At 38.9% G+C, this 27,371-nt stretch overlaps 1 non-coding gene across 1 annotated transcript; it reads left to right on the forward strand.

Annotated features, from left to right (window-relative positions):
- The first annotated feature begins 17,285 nt into the window (after positions 1 to 17,285).
- Positions 17,286 to 17,389, forward strand: LOC130983882 (small nucleolar RNA R71). The gene has a single exon (XR_009087852.1). It is a non-coding gene; the product is annotated as a small nucleolar RNA R71 (small nucleolar RNA).
- Positions 17,390 to 27,371: the final 9,982 nt, after the last annotated feature.

A 27,371-nucleotide genomic window follows, 5' to 3' on the forward strand; every position in this document is an offset into this window, starting at 1 on the left:
AGCTCCCAAGAAATAACCAGCCATGATTTCCTTAATGATGTCACGTGCTACGCATCACGCGTACGCGTCTGCCACGCGTGCGTGTCGATGAGCTTTTCAAGCCACGCGTATGCGTCGATGGGGTTTTTGCTCAGCCACGCGAATACGCCAACTTTTGCGCACCAATCCCAGCAACACGCACCTACGTGTGCCCGTCAGCCACGCGTACGCGTCAATGCCAAATCTCCAAAGCTCCACTCTTCATGCTCCTTCCACTTGTGCATGCTTCCCTTCTTTCTTCTATGTCATTCTTGCCCTATAAACTCTGAAATCACTTAACAAACACATCACGACATAGAATGGTAATAGAAGAGGATTAAAATATAGCATATTTAAGGTCAAAGAAGCATGTTTTCAACCATGAAGCAAAATTAAGAAGGAGACACAAAACCATGCATTTTATATGAATAAGTGTGAGAGAATATTGATAAAACCCCCTAAATTTTGTACAAGATAAACCCTAAAATTGGGTTTTATCACTTCACCCTCAATCAGAATGGATCTGTACTAACCCTGGGGTTCAGATTTGACGGAGTATTGGCGGTTGCTCAAACCAACGTCAATCACATACAGCCTGCCATTGAAGAAATCACTCACAAGCAAAGAAAACAGTACTACCAGAGTTAATTTAGAAAGACAAAGCAACTCCAATCCTTAACCATGCTATTTTCATAGTTTACATGACTTCTGAGTTCTAATTACCCTATTTCTTTATTCCTTTTTATACAATTAAAAATAACATACCAACATCTCCTAGTCTTCCATCAACTTGACTAAGGCCTGCATGATAACCATAACTTGCTTCAAACCATAATTCTCATGGGATCGACCCTAACTCGCTCAGGTATTACTTGGATGATCCAGTGCTCTTGCTGGTATAGCTGTACGAAGGTGTAGGGATTCGTGCACCAGTATTGTGATGAGCGGATATTTTATACACATTTTAACATCATTTTCTTATAGTTTTTAGCATGTTTTGTTCAGTTTTTATTAAGTTTTCATAGGTTTTAGTGTTAAATTCACATTTTTTGGATTCTATTATGATTTTGTGTATTTTTATGCAATTTCAGGTAATTTTTGGCTAAAATTGAGGAGCTGGGACAAAAGTCTGACTCAGAAATACAGAAAGCACTGCAGATGTTGTTTAGATCTGTCCTGCTTGCACTCAAAAAAGCTTTTTTGGAGCTACAGAGTCCAAATAGAGCATTCTCAATGGCTATGGAAAGCTGACTTCCAGAGCTTTTCAGCAATGTATAATAGTCCATACTTTGCTTCAGATTAGAAGGCCCAAAACTGGCATCCAACGCCAGCCTCTTGCCCCCTTTCATGCATCCAGCACCCAATGAGAAGAGACCAGCATCCAAACACCCAAAGAGGACCCCCTAGCCAGCGTTCAACACCCTAGAGGGCTCATAACACATGGATATCATCGAAGCTCAGCCCAAACACTCACCAAGTGGGCCCTAAAAGTGGATTTTAGCACTAAAAAGACTGTTTTACCGTTACTAGTCATTAGTTTAGTATTTAAAGCAGAAGATCACTCTTTGTTAAGGATCTTCAGCTAATTTACACCATATTTTCCTTTATCACATTGTATTTTCTATCAGTATGAGTTTCTAAACCTCCTAGGTTGAGGAGAGGAGCCCTGCTGAGTTTTATGAATTAATAAAAGAATTATTGTTTCTCTTCAATCCGTGTTTGATTTAATTCTAAGATGTATACTTGTTCTTCAACATGATGAATGGGATGATCCGTGACAATCAGCTCCATTCTTCATACCAAGACTGTGTGCCTGACAACCATCCACGTCTTCTTGGGTTTATGTGAAAACGTGATTGGAAAGCATCGAACTGCCAGCTTGATTATACATCTCTTAGACGACTAATCCACAACTTCATTGGGGACTTCTCGAGACATCATTTTAGCCGAGGTATGGGGAGATTAGGGTCTCTGTTGTAGAGGCTAGAACAAAGGCGCAACATCCTCTGATCTGGAAGATTCGACCTTGTCTGTGGTGTTTTGAGTAGAATCACCAAAGAGAATGAACTGCAGAAGCTGCATATCCATTCAGATTGGATAACCACGGCCTATGGTGTTTGATCTGAAGCAGAGAAGATTAATGACCATAGACATACGGCGTTGATCAGATACAGCCTACCATAAAAGAAATCACTCACAATTGAAGAAGACAATAAGACCAGAGTTAATCCAGGAGGACAAAGCAAGTCCAAGCCCTAACCATCTAAGTTTTAAGATTATCATTGTAAATATATCAACCCAGTTCAGATCTCATAAATCCAATAACTCTTCTATCCACTTGACTAAGACCTACAAGATAATCAAAGCTTGCTTCAAACCACAATCCTCGTGGGATCGACCCTAACTCACTCAGGTATTACTTGGACGACTGATGAGAGAACTTTTGCGTGGTTTAGAAATTTGCAGATAAATCCTCGTTGCAAGTATAGTTTCTAAACCTTCAAAAGTTCTTTCATACAAATTTTTTGGGTGTCACAAGTAACAAACCCCTTTAAAAATTGTTAACCGAGTATTTAAACCTCGGGTCGTCTTCTCAAGGAACTGCAAGGAGGTATGTTCTTATTATTGGCTATGGAGATTGTGAATTCGGGGTTTCAAGAATAAGGAATAAGTAATATAAATGGCAAGTAAAATAAATGGCAATTAAAATAAATAAATACTGTAAAGTAACTTTTGGCAAGGTGAGAGAAATTAGAAGTCCAACTTAGTTATCCCTCTCAACAATAATGAAAGTTGTATCTTAATTCCACTTAGTTAAACTTTGAAGCAAAGGTAAGTCAAGGGACTAATTAGTTTGACCTTCGAATCCTATTTATTTCCTAAGAAAAAGTTGGGATTATTGAAGTTCAGTTCAATTAGCAAGATAACGATTATCACTTACACTGAGTTTGATAACTGTTGAGTTACTGATTTCTTAACCAAGACCAAAAGGGGAAAAAGTAAATTGCTGGAATAAAATATCTTCAGAACGGAAGCAATGGTAACATAAATAAAAGCAAGCAATCATAAACTGAAAATACCTCAATTATTATTAATTCAAACAATAATATGTGACATGGAATAATTCATAAATTAAATTATAAAAGTAAATAATTAACTCAAATGCTAGAATAAATAAATAAAGTGAAAGGGAAGCTTAAAAACAAAAGAACATAAAAACCTGGATCGAGAGTTACTCTTACAAGCTAAAAGAAGTCCTAAATCCTAATCCTAAGAGAGAGAGGAGAGAACCTCTCTCAAAACTAAATCTAAATCATGGGAAGTAACAAAAATACGAGCCCCCTCTGAATGGATGCATTCCCACACTTATAACCTCTAGTCTATGCTGTCTGTACTTGGATCTGGGCCAAAAAGGGCTTCAGAAATCGCTGGGGGTGTATTCTATAAATTCTGATTCGTGGCCTCTGTCACGCGTCCGCGTGGGTCACGCGGTCGCGTCATTCGGAACTTTTCCTTGCCACGCGGTCATGTCAGTCACGCGTCCGCATCGTATGCGTTCTGCTTAAGGCGCGCGGTCGCATCAGTCATGCGGCCGCGTCGCTGCTTCTTCGCTTCTGGCACGCGATCGCGTCGTCCATGCGATCGCGTGGGTGCCAGTTTCTTCAAAGCTCCGTTTCGCACTTTCCTTCCATTTTTGTATGTTTCCTTTTCCATCCTTTAAGTCATTCTGCCTTAGAAAATCTGAAACTACTCAACACACTAATCACGGCATCGAATGGAAATAAAGGTAATTAAAATAATTAATTTTAAAGCTTAGAAAACATGTTTTTTACATACATCACATAATAAGAAAGGGAAAGTAAAACCATGCAATTAATATGAATAAGTGGGTGAAGGATTGAATAAATCACTCAAACTAAGCACAAAATAACTCGTGAAATATGGGTTTATCAACCTCCCCACACTTAAACAATAGCATGTCCTCATGCTAAATCCAAGATGAAGATTAAGGTTAGGTTAAAGTGGTGGAATGTTATGCAATGCAACCTATTCTAAATGCATCTACCTAAATGAGTCATGCAATTCCAATTTATCCACTCATATATAAAGCTTACATATAGCCAAATTAATTCACATTCTCAAGGGGTCATATATATATATATATATAGCCAACCCTCAAATAATAAAGCATTTTAGCAATTGAGATGGGGAAGAAAATTATTGTACAAACTTGCAAATCAATTAGTAATTTAAGCATAGATATATGTTGATGAGTTATTGAAGCCTCACTGGATTTTGTGTTTGCTCTCTAGTCACTCAGTGTTTATTGGGTTTATTCACTCTACTTTTCTTTTTATTCTTACTTTCTATAACTTTGTTCTTCATCTAACCAATTAACAATTATAGAATATAGTCATACCAAAAATCATGAGGTCTTTAATTAAGGTTGTAATGGGGCCAAGGTAAAGGTAAGGATATATGTATAAGGCTAAGTGAGCTAACAAGTGAATCCTTAATTAGACTAAGATCTCACCTAATATACATATTTAGTAAAACAAAACTTGTTTACCTATTTTCCCATATTCTCCCACTTGTTGTTACATGCTCATGCTTCAATTTTTATTTTTATCCCATGTGCATTGATTTTATTTTGCATTGGGGAATTCTTTTGTATCCCCTTTACTAAATACTGAAAAATAACATTTTTTTTAATGCACATGGTGACTTAACTTCGATTTCTCATGAGCATGCTTCCCAAAGTTTTCTGAGTTATTTTATTTATTTTCAACTTTTTCTACCTTTTGTTTCTATCATCCATGTTCCCAATAGGTTTCTCACATTTTAATCTATTCATAATTTTCTATCTTAAGCTAACTAAGGATTCAACTTGGGATTTTATTTTGTTTTTCTGCTTAAGGCTAGTAGTGTTGCTAAATAGAATAAAAGGAATTTTAAAGGCTCAAGGGGGCCAACAAAGGTGATGTAAAAGGTAGGCTATTTTTGGGGCCAGTGGGTTAAAATCAAATAATGGCCTCAATCATTCTTTTGGTATGTACTGATGAGCGGATAATTTATACGCTTTTTGGCATTGTTTTTAGTATGTTTTTAGTATGTTTTAGTTAGTTTTTATTATATTTTTATTAGTTTTTAGTTAAAATTCAATTTTCTGGACTTTACTATGAGTTTGTGTGTTTTTCTGTGATTTCAGGTATTTTCTGGCTGAAATTGAGGGACCTGAGCAAAAATCTGATTCAGAGACTGAAAAGGACTGCAGATGCTGTTGGATTCTGACCTCCCTGCAATCGAAGTGGATTTTCTGGAGCTACAGAAACCCAATTAGCGCGCTCTCAACGGCGTTGGAAAGTAGACATCCTGGGCTTTCCAGCAATATATAATAGTCCATACTTTGCCCGAGATTTGATGGCCCAAACTGGCGTTCCAAATCAGCTCAAAACTGCCCGGCGTTAAACGCCTGAACTGGCACAAGAATGGGAGTTAAACGCCCAAACTGGCACAAAAGCCAGCGTTTAATTCCAAGAAAAGTCTCTACACATGAAAGCTTCAATGCTCAGCCCAAGCACACACCAAGTGGGCCCGGAAGTAGATTTTTATGTCATTTTCTCATTTCTGTAAACCCTAGGCTACTAGTTCTCTACAAATAGGGCCTTTTGCTATTGTATTCATCATCTTTAGATCTTTGAATCTTTGGATCCTTGATCATCTGGAGTCTTTTGATCACGTTTTGGGGGCTGGCCTCACGGCCATGCCTAGACCTTGTTCTTATGTATTTTCAACGGTGGAGTTTCTACACACCATAGATTAAGGTGTGGAGCTCTGCTGTATCTCGAGTATTAATGCAATTACTATTGTTCTTCTATTCAATTCAGCTTGTTCTTGTTCTAAGATATCACTTGTTCCTTAACTTGATGAATGTGATGATCTGTGACACTCATCATCATTCTCACCTATGAACGTGTGCCTGACAACCACCTCCGTTCTACCTTAGATTGAGTGGATATCTCTTGGATTCCTTAACCAGAATCTTCGTGGTATAAGCTAGAATTGATGGCGGCATTCAAGAGAATCCGGAAGGTCTAAACCTTGTCTGTGGTATTCTAAGTAGGATTTAATGATTGAATGACTGTGACGAGCTTCAAACTCCTGAAGGCTGGGCGTTAGTGACAGACGCAAAAGAATCAATGGATTCTATTCCAACCTAATTGAGATCTGACAGATGATTAGCCGTGCCGTGACAGGGTGCGTTGAACATTTTCGCTGAGAGGACGGGATTGTAGCCACTGACAATGGTGATGCCTAACATACAGTTTGCCATGGAAAGGAGTAAGAAGGATTGGATGAAGACAGTAGGAAAGCAGAGAGACGGAAGGGACAAAGCATCTCCATACGCTTATCTGAAATTCTCACCAATGAATTACATAAGTATCTCTATCTTTATGCTTTATTCATATATCATTCATAACCATTTGAATCTGCCTGACTAAGATTTACAAGGTGACCATAGCTTTCTTCATACCAACAATCTCCGTGGGATCGACCCTTACTCGCGTAAGGTTTATTACTTGGACGACCCAGTGCACTTGCTGGTTAGTTGTGCGAAGTTGTGAAATTATGTTTAGACCATGGTATTGAGCACCAAGTTTTTGGAGTCATTACTGGGGACTGTTTGAGTTGTGAAAGTAGAGATCACAATTTCGTGCACCATGTACCTATATTCTATATTCTATATTCTATAATTGGACATATAGATTAAAACAAAGTAAAGAACATCAGAATAAAAAAAGAAGTGAGACACACAGGAATGAAATTATGGTTTGAATGTAACCATACAATTAAGCTCAAGACTCACAGGCTATGTGTTCTCTAACTCAAGCATCATATATCATTCATATATGTTATGCAGGTTTAGTTAAAAATTCCCATTATTCTCATAAAAAAATTATTTAGGGTAGCCTTTAAAGTTTTAATGTTTCTCCTTGATGAAATGTTGTTAACTTAACTATATGATATAATGCTATATATACAAGATTTATGGATTTAAATCTGTTATGTTCAATTTCCTAGCTTACTTTCTTTTTATATTTTTCAATTTAAACTATGCTATCTTATGCTAAAAAGGGTAAACTATACTAATTAATCCACTAATAAGTCAGAATTGCAAATGAAACTAAATAGCTAAAATATGAACTAAAAATGCAAAATGCGAAAATAGAGTAGAAATACATAAAAGTAGCAATGTATAAGTACTCAGAAAATAACAATAAAAAGAAAAATACAGAAAAATAACCAAAATAAAAGAAAAAGAGATGTAGTGGTTCACCAAAATAAAACGCCAGAGATAGCGACCTCCCCACACTTAAAGTGAAGCATCGTCCCTGATGCTCAGTCAAGTCGGGTGTGAAGGGGTGTCATCACTGGTAGGGATGGTAGCTGGAGGCTCTGTGGTGGTGGTGGACTGAGGTTCTGGCTGCTGTAGAGGAGGGGCGGACTGGATCGGGATCTCCGGATCTGCAGCCTCAATCTGATGTGGGACTGGAGAATGTTCTCTATGGCCTCCTCAGTGACCAGAATCTGTTTTCCTCTCAGGTTCACTGCATCTAGGGTAGTAAGGTAGTAGTTGCAGTAGAATTCCCGAACCCAAGATGCATTGACCTCTGTCAGTGCACTTTCCAGAAAGAACCAGCCTCTTTGCTTGATTTGCTCAGTGGTGTACTGCTGGAGTGCTTCTGGAATCTTCAGAGTTCTCTCCAGGTATAGGTTTCTGGAGTCTGCAAATGCCGGATACTTCAGCTCACAGTACCGGTTTGCAAATTTTATGGAATCATTCGCAGGGAGCAGCTGGTCAGCTTTTCCTGCCGTGTAAAGTTCTTTTCCCGCCATGAAGAATCATGCATTAAGTCAATGATGGACTGGGAGGAATCTCCTCTTTTGCGCTTGCCAGTAGCCTTGCCTTTTCCTTTCCTCTGTGAGGTAGACATCCTAAAAAATGGAAAATCAGAATATGGATACGGACGGCGGCGGTGGGTGGTGGCGCAGAGGGGGGAAACAGTGGTAGAGGAGGGGGGAGGAAGAAGAAATAGGAAGAAAGAAGAGGGGGTTGGGTGCGGCTGGAGGGGCTAGGGTCAGACGGTGGCGGTGGGTGGTTTCTGGCGGTGGTTGGTGTAGCGGTAATGGTGGTTGGGTGGTGGTGGTTGAGGGTTGGAGAGAGAGAGAGAGGGGGTTGAGAGTGAAGGGGTGGGGCGCGAGGATAGGGTTTCGCGTGCCCTGGGGGGTTATATTTTGAAATTCACGCGGCCGTGTGGGGCATGCGGTCGCATGGTGGGGGTGAAAATGGGGGTGACGCGATCGCGTGGGTCGCACGATCGCGTGAGAGGGTAGGAGAGGGGATGGCGTGATCACGTGGGTCACGCGATCGCGTCGCTGGAATTTGTGCTAAACGCACGATTCCAGCGCCGTTTCAGTGCAACTCTCTGTCTCCTTCTGGGGTGATGTACAATCCATGCGACGCGATCGCGTCGCTCACGCGGTCGCGTGGGATTGGTTTTGTGCAAGTGGCGCGATCGCATGGGCATGCGATCGCGTGGGCCAATTTGTGCAAAACGCACAAGGGCCGCACGATTCCAGCCCAACTTTCTGGACGTTGGATCTTTACGCCGATGTCCAGGTCACGCGGCCGCGTGGGTGACGTGGTCGCGCGGGTTGTGTTTACGCAATATGACGCGATCGCATGGGGCATGCGGTCGCGTCGTCCACCCCTTTTGTTTTGTTTTGTGTTTTTTATTATGCATGAAAAATGCAAAATGCAGTGATTAATATGAATGCTATGCATGATGCCAGGTTCAATAAAAATAAAAAGGAAATAAAAATAAAAACAAATAATATGAAATAAACTGAAAAAGAAGCGACCATACCATGGTGGGTTGTCTCCCACCTAGCACTTTTAGTTAAAGTCCTTAAGTTGGACAGTGGAGGAGCTTCCTGTTATGGCGGCTTATGTTTAAACTCGTCCAAAAATCTCCACCAGTGCTTAGAATGCCAATAGCCTCCGGGGTCCCAAACTAGGCATGTAAAGCTTCTGAGCAGCTTCAAACAGATTGTTAGGCTCCCGGGGTGACAAATGTCAGAATAAACTCCAGGATTCCAAGCCTTGCTTTTAAATCTGCCTCCGTCTTGATCTATATGTTTCCATCCGGGCGGTTTAAAAAGTAGAATCTCACCATGGTGACCAAACGTTCTCCGTGATCCATGCAATTGAGCATGATACCAATCCGTATACTTCGAGGTGAAGCGTGGAACCTTATTGAACCTTGTGCACCTGATGCGTGCTATAAACTTGATAGCCACGATTTTAGGAAATTGCACGATCGGCAAAAATTCCTTCCGGCAAGTGCACCGGTTATCGTCAAGTAAAAACTCACAATAGAGTGAGGTCGAATCCCACAAGGATTGGTTGAGTGAGCAATTCGGATTAGAAGTGTGTTCTAGTTGAGCGGAATCAATATTTAGATGAGAATTGCGGAATGTAAAATTGGCGGGAAACGTAAATGGCAAGAAATTGAAAGTGCAGAATCTTAAATTTGCATGAAATAAAGAGCGAGAAGCTAAATTGCTGAAATTAAAAAGGGGATCAGGGTGATTGCATGAATTGAATTGCAGAATGTAAAGAGAAAGTGTAGATCAGAAATGGGGAATTCATTGGGTTTCAGGAGATATTGAGATCTCCGAATCAAAACATCTTTATCCCTTCCTCAACCAATGCATTCATTGAATTTTGCTTGGCAATCTTATATGATTGGATCCCAATCCCTTGGCTCACCAATTCTCTCTAAAAACAAACAAATTCCTAATCCCTTGGTTTAAATGTTCATAAGAAGAGATGATGCTCGATCACTGATTATACCACACAGTTTCATGAACCATAATTTGGTAGGATTACATGTCACAATATCCATCCAAACCCCAATCCAATTCACTGTGAGAAAGCTTCTCTAGCATGAATCCTCCATTCCTTTCCCAAGGTTCCGAAGGATTCCAATTATGGATAGTTTCTTTCCCAAGACAACTATCCAATGGAATTAGATCGAGAAGCTTTCTAACAAAATTCAAGAGAAAAGATTGAAGAAGAAGATAAAAACTATTATTGATTCATTGAATTACAATAGAGCTCCCTAACCCAATGAAAGGGGTTTAGTGAGTCATAGCTCTGAATTCAATTACAAAAAGATGAAAACTAGCAAAATGATCCCCAAAAGTATCTAAAAGGTCCTTTCAAACTTAAATTCTATCCTATTTATACACTTTCTAAACTGAGCTTCTGTTGTGTTTCTTGGGCTTTGAGGCCTTTTCCTGATTTCCTTTTGCTTTGGGTTTATGATCCAAAATCCTGATGAGGCTGCTGATCCAATTCTGTAACATTCATTGAGCAAACTTAGTGATAATCAAGTAGTGACACATGACTCAACAAATTGAAGTTCCAGACTCATCAATTCTTCAGGCCCAATCCCATAAACCATGATATTCAATTGGGTTTCATACCAGAGTATATTTAAGTTAATATTTGTGCTCAAATGCTAACTTAAATTGCAATATTCTTGGCCCAGAAACCTTTTCAATTAGTGGCGTTTAAGTTGAAGTTTAAGCTTAAACTTCAACTTAAACGCCAGACACTTCCAGGAGGTAAAATTGTCGAACACGTTTAAGCTTCAGTTTAAGGTAAAACTGAAGCTTAAACGTGAGAATGGAAGAAAGCAATCCTGGAGTGTGAAATGTCGAACACGTTTAAGCTCCAGTTTAAGCTTAAACTGGAGCTTAAATATGGAAATGAGGAAAGCAACCCCTGGAGGAAAATTGGGTCGAACACGTTTAAGCTCCAGTTTAAGCTTAAACTGGAGCTTAAACGTGGAAATGCAAAACGCAACCCTGGAGGAGAATGGTCGAACACGTTTAAGCTTCAGTTTAAGCTTAAACTGAAGCTTAAACGTGGAAATGAGAAAGCAACCCTGGAGGAGAAAAATAGTCGACACGTTTAAGCTCCAGTTTAAGCTTAAACTGGAGCTTAAACGTGGGAATGCTCCCTGGTGCTTTCAATTCTGGCGTTTAACTTCCAGTTTAAGGTTAAACTGGAGGTTAAACGCCACTTGTGATATTCAAGCTTCCTTTATTGATTTTGTTGCCTCCTTGCCTAGCCTCTTCTTCCCTGAAATCATCCAAACAACTGCATCAAAGTCTTGCAAAAATTTCATGAGAAATCTTTCATTCATAGCATTCAAGTAATATAACTAAAAACTCATGAAATTTGCATCAAAATCATACTGTTTGGATGGTTCATTGCTTTGTTATTCATTTAACCATTCTTGGTTACTTTAAGCTCAAGAAAATGCATAAAAACAACTAAAACTAACAGAAAATGCTAGTGAAACTAGCCTAAGATGCCTTGGCATCACAACACCAAACTTAATACTTGCTTGTCCCTAAGCAAGTCCTGAGTTACTTGAGAAGAAAGTATGAAACAGAAAGCAATTACATTGGCTATATTAGCAAGCATTTGAAGTTCATCAGAAGGGTTTTATGCAGAAAGTTGCAGCATCACTTTTTCATTCTGATCAGGTAAGATTATCACTTTTTCATTGCATCCATCAAACACTACTATGGCCTCTTGTTATTCTTAGGTCCTTGGCACTTTTCCTTTCTTTGTTTTTCTTTTTCTTAGAGCTCCTTTGCTCCTTGTTTGCTCAGTGTCATGTGTTGCACAAGCCTTTGGCATTTTCTTTTTCTTATCAGTGCACTACACATATCCACTACAGGCATTTTAGTTCACATTTCTTCTTGAGACATTGGTGCCCAGCACCTCTTTGTGTGACTAAATGTTTTGTATTTAGGTTGCTCTTGATAATGGACTTTTGGTCGATAATCCCGGGTTAGTTAACCCAAGTTACCAAGTGTTGAAACACTCCTCAGAACCTATTCATCCAAGCATATCCTTAATACATAAACACCACAGGCATTTGTCTCAGAAGTTCAAACCATTGGTGCCTAGCTTATTTTCTCAATTTTTTTTGCTTTTTGGTTGCCCTTTTTCAGTGGCTTTTTCTTCTTCTTTTTCTTTCTTTTTCATGGCCAAAGACATTTATTCATCAAGATCCATAGACAGTATTCAAACTTCTACACAAAAATGATAATTCTACACTCAATTTCCAGTGATCTGACTAAACAATCAAGCATGCATACCACCACTTAATTCTACTTGATTTGTCACTAATTGAGCCAAGTTACTTTTGTTCAAACTTTTCTTTTGTTTTTGGAAACAGAACAAGCATGGCAAGCATTTGTTTAAGAAGGTGAAGTTATATCCAAACATCTAGGCATTCACTTTATTCAAAGCAGTAAACAGACAAACATACTAGAAATTTCACATAAAACTTAAATGACTTAAAATGAAAGAAAGCTCATAAAGACAATTCACAAACTATTATTTGATTATTAAGGAACAAGACCACCTCTCATTTGTTGCTTGGTTCTTCTTGATTCTTGGGGTCTTGTTTCTTCTTGCTTCTTGTCTCTCTTTGACCACTTGTACTTCCTTTGTCTTTTCTTATGAGCTTTGTCCAGAATCCAGCTTTTTTCATTGTTTCTTCCACTCCTTTTTCAAGGATCACTGCCTTGTTTATTTCTCCTTCTTTCCTCCCCTTGAAATACTCATCAAAAGCCGGGAATGCTGGGTCCATCATGTGTAGATGTTCCCCTATGTAGTTAAGCTTGATTTGAGAACTGATATTGTAATCAGCTTGAACTGCATATCTTGCATTCTGCAAAGTGGTGGCTTCCTTGATTGCCAAGCTGTTGTCATCTTGGTGTTGGCATATGTGGCTGAGGGATTCCTGTATTTGTAAATTCTGTTCCCTTTGCAGATCTAGGAATCTTGATTCAAAGTTCCTTTGCATGTCCATCATTTTTAGGTGAAAGTCCTCTTGCCTCTCTTGAGACCTCATGTATTGTTGAGACATTCTTTCTATGATTTCCTGCATTCTGCTCATATCCATGGGGTCTCTGGGAACTTGTTGCCTTCTTTCTGGAATTCCTTGCTCTTCTTGCTCTTCTTGCTCTTCTTGCTCTGCTTCTTGCTCTGCTTCTTCTTGTTGCCCTTCTTCATTTCTTCTTTTTGTATGTCTTGGAGCAATTGGGCCAAGAGTCATTTTGTGAGCAGTCATGGCCATTCCAGGATGTAGCCAATTAGGTCTTGCATCTTCAAGTGGTACTTGGGCCTCGATGCATAGTCTGATGATGGTGCTAGGGAAGTGGAGCCAGGAGTCAGCTTCACTTTTCTCACTAAACTCTTGTATCTGTTCAGCAATGAGTTTATGAACTTTGATCTCTCCTCCCACCATAATGCAATGTAGCAAGACGGCTCTTTTAGGGGTTATTTCTGAAGAGTTTGCAGTGGGTAGGATGGATCTCCTAACTATTGCATACCACCCTTTAGCTTCAGGTGTTAGGTCTCCCCTTCTCAAGACTCTTGGTGCCCCTTTTGTTTTTCTCACCCATTCAGCTCTGATGGCACAAAGGTCTTCAGCAATAGTCTGATAGTCAGGTTCTTCTAGCATCCTATCCTCATAACTTGCTTGGCTGAAACGTATGTTTTTCAGGCCAAGAGTTTTCATGATTGCCTTGGGGCTGAAATCAACTTCCACCCCTCTCACATAGCTTTTGTATGTAGGTTCCTCGGTTGGATCATCCCTTACTGCATTTGCATAAAACTCCTTCACCAGGTTGATGTTGATTTTAGTGATTGGCTTAGTCAGGAGCTCCCACTTCCTCTTTTTGATCTTCTCCCAAATACTTGGGAACTCCTCCTTTCCAAGGTCAAAGGGAATCTCAGCTAGTACCTTTTTAGGTCTCATCCATTCGGCCTGAATCTCATGGAAAACTGATTTGTATTTCCAGGCATCAAATTCCCTTTCCTCCTCCATTGGCTGCTTGCCTTTTCTTCTTTTGTGGCTAGATGAGGCTGCCATTGGTTCTTTAGTTTTGGCAAGTGACAAGCTAAGGTTGACAAGGTGAAGTAAGAAAATGTTGTTAAAAGTGTGGTGAGGTTGTTTTCGGCAAGAGGTAGTTATGCTATGATGAAAGAATATGTGCAAGAAGGAGATTTGGTGGTGTGGAACTTGTTCCCCAAGTGGTTCTTTATGGTGCATGCAAGTGAAAACTGGACGGCTAGGGTGATTTGTGAAGGATGGCTTGATGGTAAATATATGAATTAGGGAGAAAGACGAATTGCTTTTCACTTTCTTGGAAGTATTCTAGGTGCATTAAATTGTACATGTAGCTATCTTTTCATGCAGAACTTCCTTTTCCCATGTGTTAGTTTCAAAGACTTGTGAACTCCCTTTTTGACCAAGCACCGTACCTCCCCCTTTGTCTTTTTCATCCATTCTTATCCTTCCTTTTGTACTTGCACAAACAAACAACTTTGCTATCATTTTTTTTTTCGGTCCATGTGAATAATGAATAGTACTTGCACATGTTTTTCCTTCTTTTTGAATTGTTAAATCAATGCTTGACTTCATGAGATTATAGCCGTGACTCTTGTATGTATGCACACTTATTACTGGACACCAAACTTAGTGTTTGGTAATGTCTCCTGATGACATGAAATCCATGTTGGTTGCCCTTAATGAGTGTGCATAATTCTAATAAATCATAGTCACTTTGGCTCTTTGATCCTAAACAATTTTACTACCTAAAGTAATTGAAATCAAAGTATTAAAACATGCAAATGGTATACTTGTCATGAATTTCTAAATCCAGAGGAACTTCTTGCTTTTCATTAACTGTGTTCAAAGAGGAACACCAAACTTAATGTTTGGTTGTGCACCTTGAATGAAAGATTGAATACAATTTGAATAAGATTTGGGGTGCCTTCAGGCACACCAAACTTAGAGACCAATTGCATTTAACAAGCAATGTTTAGTGCACTTTATCAACAGTTGTCCTGAGGATTCAAGTTCATGCATAAGAAACCATGCTTTATTAGATGCAAAGCAAAATAATAAAGAGTAAGGATACTAAAACATGGGTTGCCTCCCATGAAGCGCTTCTTTAACGTCACTAGCTTGACGGTTGTCCCTTGTTAGGGTGGATTGTAGTGCTTGATGTCCTCTCCTCTCACTATGAAAACGTCCCCATTTGATTCCTTCATGATTTCCAAATGTTCCATAGAAAGAACTTTCCTGATTGTGAACACTTGAGGGAGCTGGGAAGGAATGGTTTTGAGGCCAGGTGGGATTGGCAGATAATGACTTGATATCACTTTATCTCCCGGAGAGAAACCTTCAGTGGGAATTTTCTTGTTTCTCCACCCTCTTGGCAATTTCTTTACAATTCTTCCCTCTCTCATGAGGATTTCTTCATTGACCCTTATGCCAGGAGGATCCTTCTGAGCTGTTTCTATTGATTCTTGTGGCTTTAACTCTTGCAATTCTTGTTTGCCTTCCAAAGACTGTTTCAGAGTTTTAGCTACTGGGTTGCTTTCCTCCAAACACAGATGGCTACTATCATCCTTAGGCCTTTCAGTTTCTGGTTCAGGCTCAGATGCAGGTTTGAAAACATGGAAAATGAGCTGTTCATCATGTATTCTCAAAATTAGCTCTCCTTGTTCTACATCTATGAGCGCTCTAGCAGTGGCTAGAAATGGCCTTCCCAGAATGATAGGGTGTAGGTAGCTTTCCTCCATGTCCAAAATGACAAAGTCTGTGGGGAAGAAATAATTTCCCACGTTCACCAGCACATTCTCAACTACCCCTTCAGCTTGCTTCTGAGTTTTGTCAGCCAGTTGTATGATTACATCAGTGGATCTTACCTTATTCAGTTGTAGCCTCTTCATAAGAGTCAGAGGCATCACATTTATGCTAGCTCCTAGATCACAGAATCCTCTGTCAATTTTTGTTTCCCCTATGATGCAGGGGATATGAAAACTTCCTGGGTCTGTTTTCTTAGAGGCTATGTCCTTCTTGATGAGGGCACTGCATTCTTTGTTCATTATTACAGTTTGTCCTCCCTTCAAAACTCTTTTCTTGCTCAGCAATTCCTTCAAATACTTGATATGTGTAGGCATCTGCTGGAGAATCTCAAGAAAGGGAATATTGATATGGAGAGACTTAAATGTCTCTAAAAATCTTGAATATGTTTTCCCTTTTTCACCTCCTCCTATCCTCTGAGGAAATGGTGCTTTTGGTTGGTATGTTTCCAGCATGCCTTTATTTTGCAGTTCCTTGGCTTGCTCAGTTTCACTTTCCTGCTTAGCTTCTTCCACACCTTCCTTCAAGATTTCTGGCTCCTGTTCTGAGGGTCTGATTCCTTCTTCTTCTGAGACTTCCTTCAATATGGTGATGGCCTTGCATTCTTCCCATCTCACTCCCTTTTGTTCCCCTTTAGGATTCTTTTCTGTGTCACTAGGGAACACTGCAGTTGACTTGGGAGCCTGTTGAGATAGCTCTCCTACTTGAGACTCCAACCTCTTGAGTTTTTCACCATGGTTCCTTAAGGTAGATCTCACATCATCCCTAAAGCTTTTCAACTCACTTATGTCCTGACCCATATTTGCAAGCATTCCTTCTATCCTGTTTAATTGATCTTGAAATTGTTGGTTCGGATTAGGTTGGGCAGGTTGATTATTTTGGCCATGATATGGTGGTTGGGAGTAAGTGTTTTGTGTGGCTTGGTATGATTTTTGGTTGGAGTTTTGGTATGTGGAATTGTTATGTTGGTTGGGGTTGTAAGGTTTGTGGTTTTGTGGTTGGGTTTGCTGGTTTCCCCACCCAAAGTTTGGGTGGTTTTTCCAGCCTGGGTTGTAAGTGTTGGAATGTGGATCATATGGTTGCCTTTGTTGATTTCCCACATAGTTGGCCTCTTCCCAATCACCTCCTTCAGTGCTTACCTCCTCTTGATCTTGTGTGTGTATTGCAGCCACTTAATTTGTTCCTAATTTCCTGGTGAGCTCTGCTAGTTGCTTGGCAAACACCTTGTTTTAGGCTAGAATTGTATCAACATGGTTCAGCTCGATGACTCCCTTAGTGTTGTGTCTCTCTGAAGCATAGTAGTACTCATTCTCAGCCACTGTCTCAATCACTTCAATGGCTTCTTCCACAGTCTTTTTCCTGTTCAATGAGCCTCCTGATGAATGGTCTACAGCCTTCCTTGATTCATAAGAAAGTCCATCATAGAAAATATGTAATTGCACCCAGTCATGGAACATGTCTGGTGGGCATTTCCTTGTCAACTCCTTGAACCTCTCCCATGCCTCGTAGAGAGTTTCACCATCTTGTTGTCTAAAAGTCTGAACCTCAGATCGAAGCCTATTGACCTTTTGTGGGGGGTAGAAACGTGCCAGAAACTTGCTTTCCACCTCATCCCAGGTTGTTAGGCTCCCCCTTGGGAATGATTCCAGCCACTTAGCTGCCTTGTCCCTAAGTGAGAATGGGAACAAGAGCAGTTTATAGGCATCTTCCTGGACTCCATTGGACTTCACAGTGTCGCAAATTCTCAGGAATTTTGTGAGATGTTGGTTTGGATCTTCATTAGCACTTCCACCAAATGAACAATGATCCTCCACCAGTGATATTAGCTGTGGTTTGAGTTCAAAATTGTTGGCCTGAATGGGTGGTTTCTGAATGCTGCTACCACAATTCCCAGAGGTTGGGTTTATGTATGAACTAAGAACCCTCCTCTCAGGAATGGCATTGTTTCCATCAGCCCTCTCATGGTTGTGAACTTCTCTATCCATGTTGAGATCTAGAGCTTCCTCAAAATTGTCCTCAGATTCTCCTTCAGATTCTTCTTCTCCCAGTACTCTCTTCCCTCTTGCTTCCCTTCTAAGTCTGTGAAGGGTCCTCTCTGGTTTGGTGTATGGAGGAGTTGATGTCCCTCTTCTCCTACCTGTCATACAAGAACACAGCACAGGCAACAAACAAGTGAAATACTCTTGGTTAATGGAAGAGTATGGTTAGAGCAGTTGAGGAATTAATTCAAATAGTTAGTGAGTCAGTGAGTTAGTTGCTTGAATTTAAAGGCATAAAGAAAGAAAGCAAGTAACAGAGTGCAGAAATTAAAATTCAACAAGTAACTTGAACTGAATTAACAAAACAAGAAAAATGCTCAATCTAGTTAACTTCCAATTTGAGAATTGTCAATCGAAAACCAATCCCCGGCAACGGCGCCATAAACTTGATGCGTGCTATAAACTTGATAGCCACGATTTTAGGAAATTGCACGATCGGCAAAAATTCCTTCCGGCAAGTGCACCGGTTATCGTCAAGTAAAAACTCACAATAGAGTGAGGTCGAATCCCACAAGGATTGGTTGAGTGAGCAATTCGGATTAGAAGTGTGTTCTAGTTGAGCGGAATCAATATTTAGATGAGAATTGCGGAATGTAAAATTGGCGGGAAACGTAAATGGCAAGAAATTGAAAGTGCAGAATCTTAAATTTGCATGAAATAAAGAGCGAGAAGCTAAATTGCTGAAATTAAAAAGGGGATCGGGGTGATTGCATGAATTGAATTGCAGAATGTAAAGTGAAAGTGTAGATCAGAAATGGGGAATTCATTGGGTTTCAGGAGATATTGAGATCTCCGAATCAAAACATCTTTATCCCTTCCTCAACCAATGCATTCATTGAATTTTGCTTGGCAATCTTATATGATTGGATCCCAATCCCTTGGCTCACCAATTCTCTCTAAAAACAAACAAATTCCCAATCCCTTGGTTTAAATGTTCATAAGAAGAGATGATGCTCGATCACTGATTATACCACACAGTTTCATGAACCACAATTTGGTAGGATTACATGTCACAATATCCATCCAAACCCCAATCCAATTCACTGTGAGAAAGCTTCTCTAGCATGAATCCTCCATTCCTTTCCCAAGGTTCTGAAGGATTCCAATTATGGATAGTTTCTTTCCCAAGACAACTATCCAATGGAATTAGATCGAGAAGCTTTCTAACAAAATTCAAGAGAAAAGATTGAAGAAGAAGATAAAAACTATTATTGATTCATTGAATTACAATAGAGCTCCCTAACCCAATGAAAGGGGTTTAGTGAGTCATAGCTCTGAATTCAATTACAAAAAGATGAAAACTAGCAAAATGATCCCCAAAAGTATCTAAAAGGTCCTTTCAAACTTAAATTTTATCCTATTTATACACTTTCTAAACTGAGCTTCTGTTGTGTTTCTTGGGCTTTGAGGCCTTTTCCTGATTTCCTTTTGCTTTGGGTTTATGATCCAAAATCCTGATGAGGCTGCTGATCCAATTCTGTAACATTTATTAAGCAAACTTAGTGATAATCAAGTAATGACACATGACTCAACAAATTGAAGTTCCAGACTCATCAATTCTTCAGGCCCAATCCCATAAACCATGATATTCAATTGGGTTTCATACCAGAGTATATTTAAGTTAATATTTGTGCTCAAATGCTAACTTAAACTGCAATATTCTTGGCCCAGAAACCTTTTCAATTAGTGGCGTTTAAGTTGAAGTTTAAGCTTAAACTTCAACTTAAACGCCAGACACTTCCAGGAGGTAAAATTGTCGAACACGTTTAAGCTTCAGTTTAAGGTTAAACTGAAGCTTAAACGTGGGAATGGAAGAAAGCAATCCTGGAGTGTGAAATGTCGAACACGTTTAAGCTCCAGTTTAAGCTTAAACTGGAGCTTAAACGTGGAAATGAGGAAAGCAACCCCTGGAGGAAAATTGGGTCGAACATGTTTAAGCTCCAGTTTAAGCTTAAACTGGAGCTTAAACGTGGAAATGCAAAACGCAACCCTGGAGGAAAATGGTCGAACACGTTTAAGCTTCAGTTTAAGCTTAAACTGAAGCTTAAACGTGGAAATGAGAAAGCAACCCTGGAGGAGAAAAAATAGTCGAACACATTTAAGCTCCAGTTTAAGCTTAAACTGGAGCTTAAACGTGGGAATGCTCCCTGGTGCTTTCAATTCTGGCGTTTAACTTCCAGTTTAAGGTTAAACTGGAGGTTAAACGCCACTTGTGATATTCAAGCTTCCTTTATTGATTTTGTTGCCTCCTTGCCTAGCCTCTTCTTCCCTGAAATCATCCAAACAACTGTATCAAAGTCTTGCAAAAATTTCATGAGAAATCTTTCATTCATAGCATTCAAGTAATATAACTAAAAAATCATGAAATTTGCATCAAAATCATACTGTTTGGATGGTTCATTGCTTTGTTATTCATTTAACCATTCTTGGTTACTTTAAGCTCAAGAAAATGCATAAAAACAACTAAAACTAACAGAAAATGCTAGTGAAACTAGCCTAAGATGCCTTGGCATCAGCACCAACTCTGAGTACGAGCCATTTCCCTCTTACTCTTAAAGCCGCAAAGAGCTCTAAGCTGGCCATCTGTTTCAAGCAAACCATATTCAAGTGAATAAGTAAAGTTATAGGTTAAGGATTGTACCCACTTGAAGCTTGTATTAGGTGGTAATGGCCTTAGGATGGGTGTTTCCGGTGGTTCTATAAGTTCTACTCCCTTGTGCTCTTCTGTGAATTCATCCACTTCATTGCAAGAGTCTTCAAATGTATCTGTGTCCTGGTCAAAGTCTCCTATGTCTTCCTCATCACTTGAGTCATAGATTGGAGGTTGAGAGAAATCTACCTCCGCATCATCTTCGCATTCACTTGGGGAAGATTCTTCGATCTCAGAGAATTCACTTGCGGAAGCAAGTTCATTACTAAGAGAGCTAGACTTGTGACTATCATCATCAAGGGAATTTGCTTCTTGGATTATTCCATTTGATTCTTCATAAGCGACTTGCCTTGGGGGTTGTGTACTATCCTCCTTAGCATCAACTGTAACGTCCCTAACGGAGTTATCCTCAGCTCTGGATTCCCATGGAGGTTCAGCATCTCCTAGATCTTCAACCAACTCTTCTTCTTGAAGAATGACAGCTTCTTCTACTTGTTCTAGTACAAATTCATTTCCTGTCTTGTCCACTGGAGTTTCTGGTATCTCTTTCATGCTCCGCTCTTCATTAGACTGTTCACATGGAGTTGTGGCTGATCCTTATATATTTGAGCGCCTAGAAACCCATTGAATTACTGCTTGCTCCAGTTGTCGAATGGTGGTTTGAAGATTATCTACTGTTTCCTTTAGGCGAACCTCTGCTTCTCGGGTTACCGGACTTGGACATGATACATAATAAAGTGGTGGTGATTGGGAGTGGTTGGATTGGTAGTAGGGTAAGGAAGGATCATATGGTGGCGAATGGTGAAAAGAAGCTTGTGAGTGTGGTGGTTCGAGGTTATGTTGAAAGGGTGGCCTATATGCACGGGGTGGGACTTGTTGGTAGTTACAAGGTTGTCCACTGTATCTTTCAGCTGGGTATGCACTGTAGAATGGTCTTTGTCCAGGATATCTTGGAGGGTGTTGTTGCCTAAAGGGTTGATTAGATCTTCTTGGCTCCATCCATCCTTGATTGGTCTGACCTTGATGCATATTCCTGCTGTAACTTCTATTTCCTTCAACAAAGTTAGAACCAAACTCAAAGCGAGAGGGGTGAGAGTTCATGGTAGCAAATAAAATTAAAAAGGAAAATTAAAAATAAATAAACAAACAAAAGAAAAATATTTACAATAACCAATAATAAGGCACACGTTAGCAGTTCCCCGGCAACGGCGCCATTTTGATGAGAGAACTTATGCGTGGTCTAGAAATTTGCGGATAAATCCTCGTTGCAAGTATAGTTTCTAAACCTTCAAAAGTTCTTTCATACAAATTTTTTGGGTGTCACAAGTAACAAACCCCTTTAAAAATTGTTAACCGAGTATTCAAACCTCGGGTCGTCTTCTCAAGGAACTGCAAGGAGGTATGTTCTTATTATTGGCTATGGAGATTGTGAATTCGGGGTTTCAAGAATGAGGAATAAGTAATATAAATGGCAAGTAAAATAAATGGCAATTAAAATAAATAAATACTGTAAAGTAACTTTTGGCAAGGTGAGAGAAATTAGAAGTCCAACTTAGTTATCCCTCTCAACAATAATGAAAGTTGTATCTTAATTCTACTTAGTTAATCTTTGAAGCAAAGGTAAGTCAAGGGACTAATTAGTTTGACCTTCGAATCCTATTTATTTCCTAAGAAAAAGTTGAGATTATTGAAGTTCAGTTCAATTAGCAAGATAACGATTATCACTTACGCTGAGTTTGATAACTGTTGAGTTACTGATTTCTTAACCAAGACCAAAAGGGGGAAAAAGTAAATTGCTGGAATAAAATATCTTTAGATCGGAAGCAATGGTAACGTAAATAAAAACAAGCAATCATAAACTGAAAATACCTCAATTATCATTAATTCAAACAATAATTTGTGACATGGAATAATTCATAAATTAAATTATAAAAGTAAATAGTTAACTCAAATGCTGGAATAAATAAATAAAGTGAAAGGGAAGCTTAAAAACAAAGGAACATAAAAACCTGGATCGAGAGTCACTCTTACAAGCTAAGAGAAGTCCTAAATCCTAATCCTAAGAGAGAGACGAGAGAACCTCTCACAAAACTAAATCTAAATCATGGGAAGTAACAAAAATGCGAGGCCCCTCTGAATGGATGCATTTCCACACTTTATAACCTCTAGTCTATGCTGTCAGTACTTGGATCTGGGCCAAAAAGGGCTTCAGAAATCACTGGGGGCGTATTCTGTAAATTCTGATTCGTGGCCTCTGTCACGCGTCCCCGTGGGTCACGCGGTCGCGTCATTCGGAACTTTTCCTTGCCACGCGGTCGTGTCAGTCACGCGTCCGCGTCGTATGCGTTCTGCTTAAGGCGTGCGGTCGCATCAGTCATGCGGCCGCTCGCTGCTTCTTCGCTTGTGGCACGCGATCGCATCGTCCATGCGATCACGTGGGTGCCAGTTTCTTCAAAGCTTTGTTTCGCACTTTCCTTCCATTTTTGTATGTTTCTTTTTCCATCCTTTAAGTCATTCTGCCTTAGAAAATCTGAAACTACTCAACACACTAATCACGGCATCGAATGGAAATAAAGGTAATTAAAATAATTAATTTTAAAGCTTAGAAAACATGTTTTTCACATACATCACATAATAAGGAAGGGAAAGTAAAACCATGCAATTAATATGAATAAGTGGGTGAAGGATTGAATAAATCACTCAAACTAAGCACAAAATAACTCGTGAAATATGGGTTTATCAACGACCCAGTGCACTTACTGGTATAGTTGTACGAAGTGTAGAGATTCGTGCACCAGTGGTGATAATAACAATGACAACAACGATATTGAAGAAAGAAGCATGCAAAGAAGAAGAAGAAGATAACGACGATGATGATAAATAAGGAGGAGGAAGAAGAGGAAGAAGTATCCGTGTGTATACAAAGAAGAAGGGAACGAACTTAATTAAAAACTTGGTTTAAAAAATACTAGAATGCTTAGTATTTCTCAAAATAAAATACACCAACTTGTAAAAAGATTGAGTGCTAAGACATATTATTATAACAAGACTATGGTTGCAATCATGGAAAAGGTTTTTTTATGGTAAGTTATTTTGTATATCAAATTTTCATATATTATCATTAAAAGAAAAATGTTGAGTGTCATCAGATTTACTGGCAGAATAACAAAAATAATTTGTTGGAAAATTGATTACCGTCAGATTGCATCCGATGGTAAAAACCTTGCCAGAAACTGTTTACTAGCGAAAATCTAATGTGAGTTGCTGGCAAAAATTATTCAATGATAACTTTTCCACATTATCAGCAAAAAAATCTTACGGTAAATCTGAAGAAAAACTTTATTTTTTATTTTTTTATTAACCTGGATGATCTTTATCATAGGTAAATTTCAACAGTAAATCTGACGAAAACGTAAAATTTTTTTATTGTTTTCTTCAATCTATAATTGACCCTGATAGTTAATAATTTATAGGAATAAAAACAGTGAAGGAAGAAAATGCTGCTAAACTAATTTATTTGAAAATAATGATTTATATATGATGTAAAATATCGAATATACATAATAAAAAAACAAAAGGAATAAAATGATTCTAAACTAATCAAAACAAAGCCCTAATGACTATGGAGCCTGATAATCTTTGTTGTCGTAATTAAAACAAGGCGCTCATGAGACATCAACCTATTATCATCCTTACCTGAAACAATGTAATTATATTACAATCTAATCAAAGTTTTGATAAAGAAATACATAAGATAGAACTAAAGCTAACGTGCATTGTAATTATATATTCTTACTAAAATAAAGTTTAAACATACAACAAGCTAGTTAAATTATATTTAGGTTAACCTTATTCAGATTCACCATCTTCTTCTTTTGGTTCATCATCCTCCTCTTCCAAGTAATTTCCTGATCATCAAACTCATTTTCTTTTTCTTTGTCTTCATCGACCCCCTCTTCTTTTTAAAGATCATCATCCTCTAGTGGTAGTGTGTCGTCATCTACCCTATGGTTAATGATATCATTATCCATAACAGCTAACCTAAGTGTAATCGGATCACCAATATCAACCACCATTTTCAAAGGAGTTGGGTCATCAATTTGGTAAGGTTCCTAACCCTCTGTCCCATCAAACTCGATGCGACTGGTGCACGAAATTGCAATCACACTTTTGTAATCTGCACAACTAACCAGCAAGTGCACTGGGTCATCCAAGTAATACCTTACGTGAGTAAGGGTCGAATCCCACGGAGATTGTTGGATTGAAGCAAGCTATGGTTGTCTTATTATTCTTAGTCAGGATACCAATAGGGTTCTTTAGCTTCGATTATAAAAGATAAAAGAGCATGAAATAAATACTTATTATGCAATAATGGAGAATATGTTGGAGTTTTGGAGATCCTTTGTCTTCTGAATTCATGTAACATAATGCTTCCTCACTTTCAAAAGTGCAAAGTTCCTTCCATGGCAAGCTGTATGTAGGGCGTCATGTTGTCAATGGCTACTTCCCATCCTCTCAGTGAAAATGGTCCAAATGCTCTGTCACAGCACGGCTAATCATCTGTTGGTTCTCGATCATGTCGGAATAGAATCCATTGATTCTTTTGCGTTTGTCATCACGGCCAACAATCGCAAGTTTGAAGCTCGTCACAGCCATTCAATCCTTGAATCCTACTCGGAATACCACAGACAAGGTTTAGACTTTCCGGATTCTCATGAATGCCGCCATCAATTCTAGCTTATACCACGAAGATTCTGATTAAGAAATCTAAGAGATACCCATTCAATCTAATGTAGAATGGAGGTGATTGTCAGGCACACGTTCGTGGATTGAGGAAAGTGATGAGTGTCACGGATCATCACCTTCTTCATGGTGAAGCGCGAATGAACATCTTAGATAGGAACAAGCATGTTTGAATGGAAAACAGAATAATTGCATTAATTCATCGAGACGCTGCAGAGTTCATCACCCCCAACAATGGAGTTTAGATACTCATGCCATCAAAGAGTATAAAATTCAGATCTAAAAATGTCATGAGTTACAAAATAAATCTCTAAAAGTTGTTTAAATACTAAACTAGTAACCTAGGTTTACAGAAAATGAGTAAATTAGGATGGATAGTGCAGAAATCCACTTCTGGGGCCCACATGGTGTGTGCTGGGGCTGAGACTTAAGCTTTTCACGTGCCTGGGCTGTTTCTGGAGTTGAACGCCAGGTTGTAACCTGTTTCTGGCGTTGAACTCCAACTTGCAACCTGTTTCTGGCGCTGAACGCCAGACTACAACATTGAACTGGCGTTCAATGCCAGTTTACGTCGTCTATTTTCGCGTAAAGTATGGACTATTATATATTGCTGGAAAACCCTGGATGTCTACTTTCCAACCAAATTGAGAGTGCGCCAATTGAACTCTTGTAGCTCCAAAAAATCCATTCCGAGTGCAGAGAGGTCAGAATCCAACAGCATCAGCAGTCCTTTTTCAGCCTAAATCAGATTTTTGCTCAGCTCCCTTAATTTCAGCCAGAAAATACCTGAAATCACAAAAAAATACAAAAAACTCATAGTAAAGTCTAGAAATATTATTTTTGCCTAAAAACTAATAAAAATATACTAAAAAGTAGCTAGAACCTACTGAAAACTACCTAAAAACAATGTCAAAAAGCGTATAAATTATCCGCTCATCACAACACCAAACTTAAATTGTTGCTTGTCCCCAAGTAACTGAGAATCAAGTAGGATAAAAAGAATAAAATATACTATAAATTCCAAAATATCAATGAATATTAGTTCTAATTAGATGAGCAGGACTTGTAGCTTTTTGCTTCTGAACAGTTTTGGCATCTCACTTTATCCCTTGAAGTTTAGAATGATTGGCATCCATAGAAACTCAGAGTTCAGATAGTGTTATTGATTCTCCTAGTTAAGTATGTTAATTCTTGAACACTACTACTTTTATGAGTCTTGGCCGTGGCCCTAAGCACTTTGTTTTCCAGTATTACCACCGGATACATAAATGCCACAGACACATGACTGGGTGAACCTTTTCAGATTGTGACTCAGCTTTGCTAAAGTCCCCAGTTAGAGGTGTCCAGAGTTCTTAAGCACACTCTTTTTGCTTTGGATCACGACTTTAACCACTCAGTCTCAAGCTTTTCACTTGGACCTGCATGCCACAAGAACATGGTTAGGGACAGCTTGATTTAACCGCTTAGGCCTGGATTTTATTTCCATGGGCCCTCCTATCCATTGATGCTCAAAGCCTTGGATCCTTTTTACCCTTGCCTTTTGGTTTTAAGGGCTATTGGCTTTTTCTGCTTGCTTTTTCTTTTTCTTTCTCTATTTTCTTTTTTCTTTCTCTATTTTCTTTTTTTCTTTTTTTTTTGCCATATTTTTTTTCACAAGCTTTGTTCTTCACTGCTTTTTCTTGCTTCAAGAATCAATTTTTTGATTTTTCAGATCATCAATAACATTTCTCTTTTTCATCATTCTTTCAAGAGCCAACAATTTTAACATTCATAAACAACAAGATCAAAATTATGCACTGTTCAAGCATTCATTCAGAAAACAAAAAGTATTGTCGTCACATCAATATAATTAAACTAATTTCAAGGATGAATTTGAAACTCATGTACTTCTTGTTCTTTTGTATTAAAAGATTTTTCATTTAAGAAGGGTGAAGGATTCATGGAATTATTCATAGCCTTAAGACATAGTTACTAAACACTAATGATCGTGTAATAAAGACACAAACATAGATAAACATGAAGCTCAAAAACCGAAAAACAGAAAAATAAGAGCAAGGAGATTAAGGAATGAGTCCACCTTAGTGAGGGTGGCGTCTTCCTCTTGAAGAA

Source organism: Arachis stenosperma, chromosome 5, assembly GCF_014773155.1.
Source record: "Arachis stenosperma cultivar V10309 chromosome 5, arast.V10309.gnm1.PFL2, whole genome shotgun sequence".
Lineage (NCBI taxonomy): Eukaryota > Viridiplantae > Streptophyta > Magnoliopsida > Fabales > Fabaceae > Arachis > Arachis stenosperma.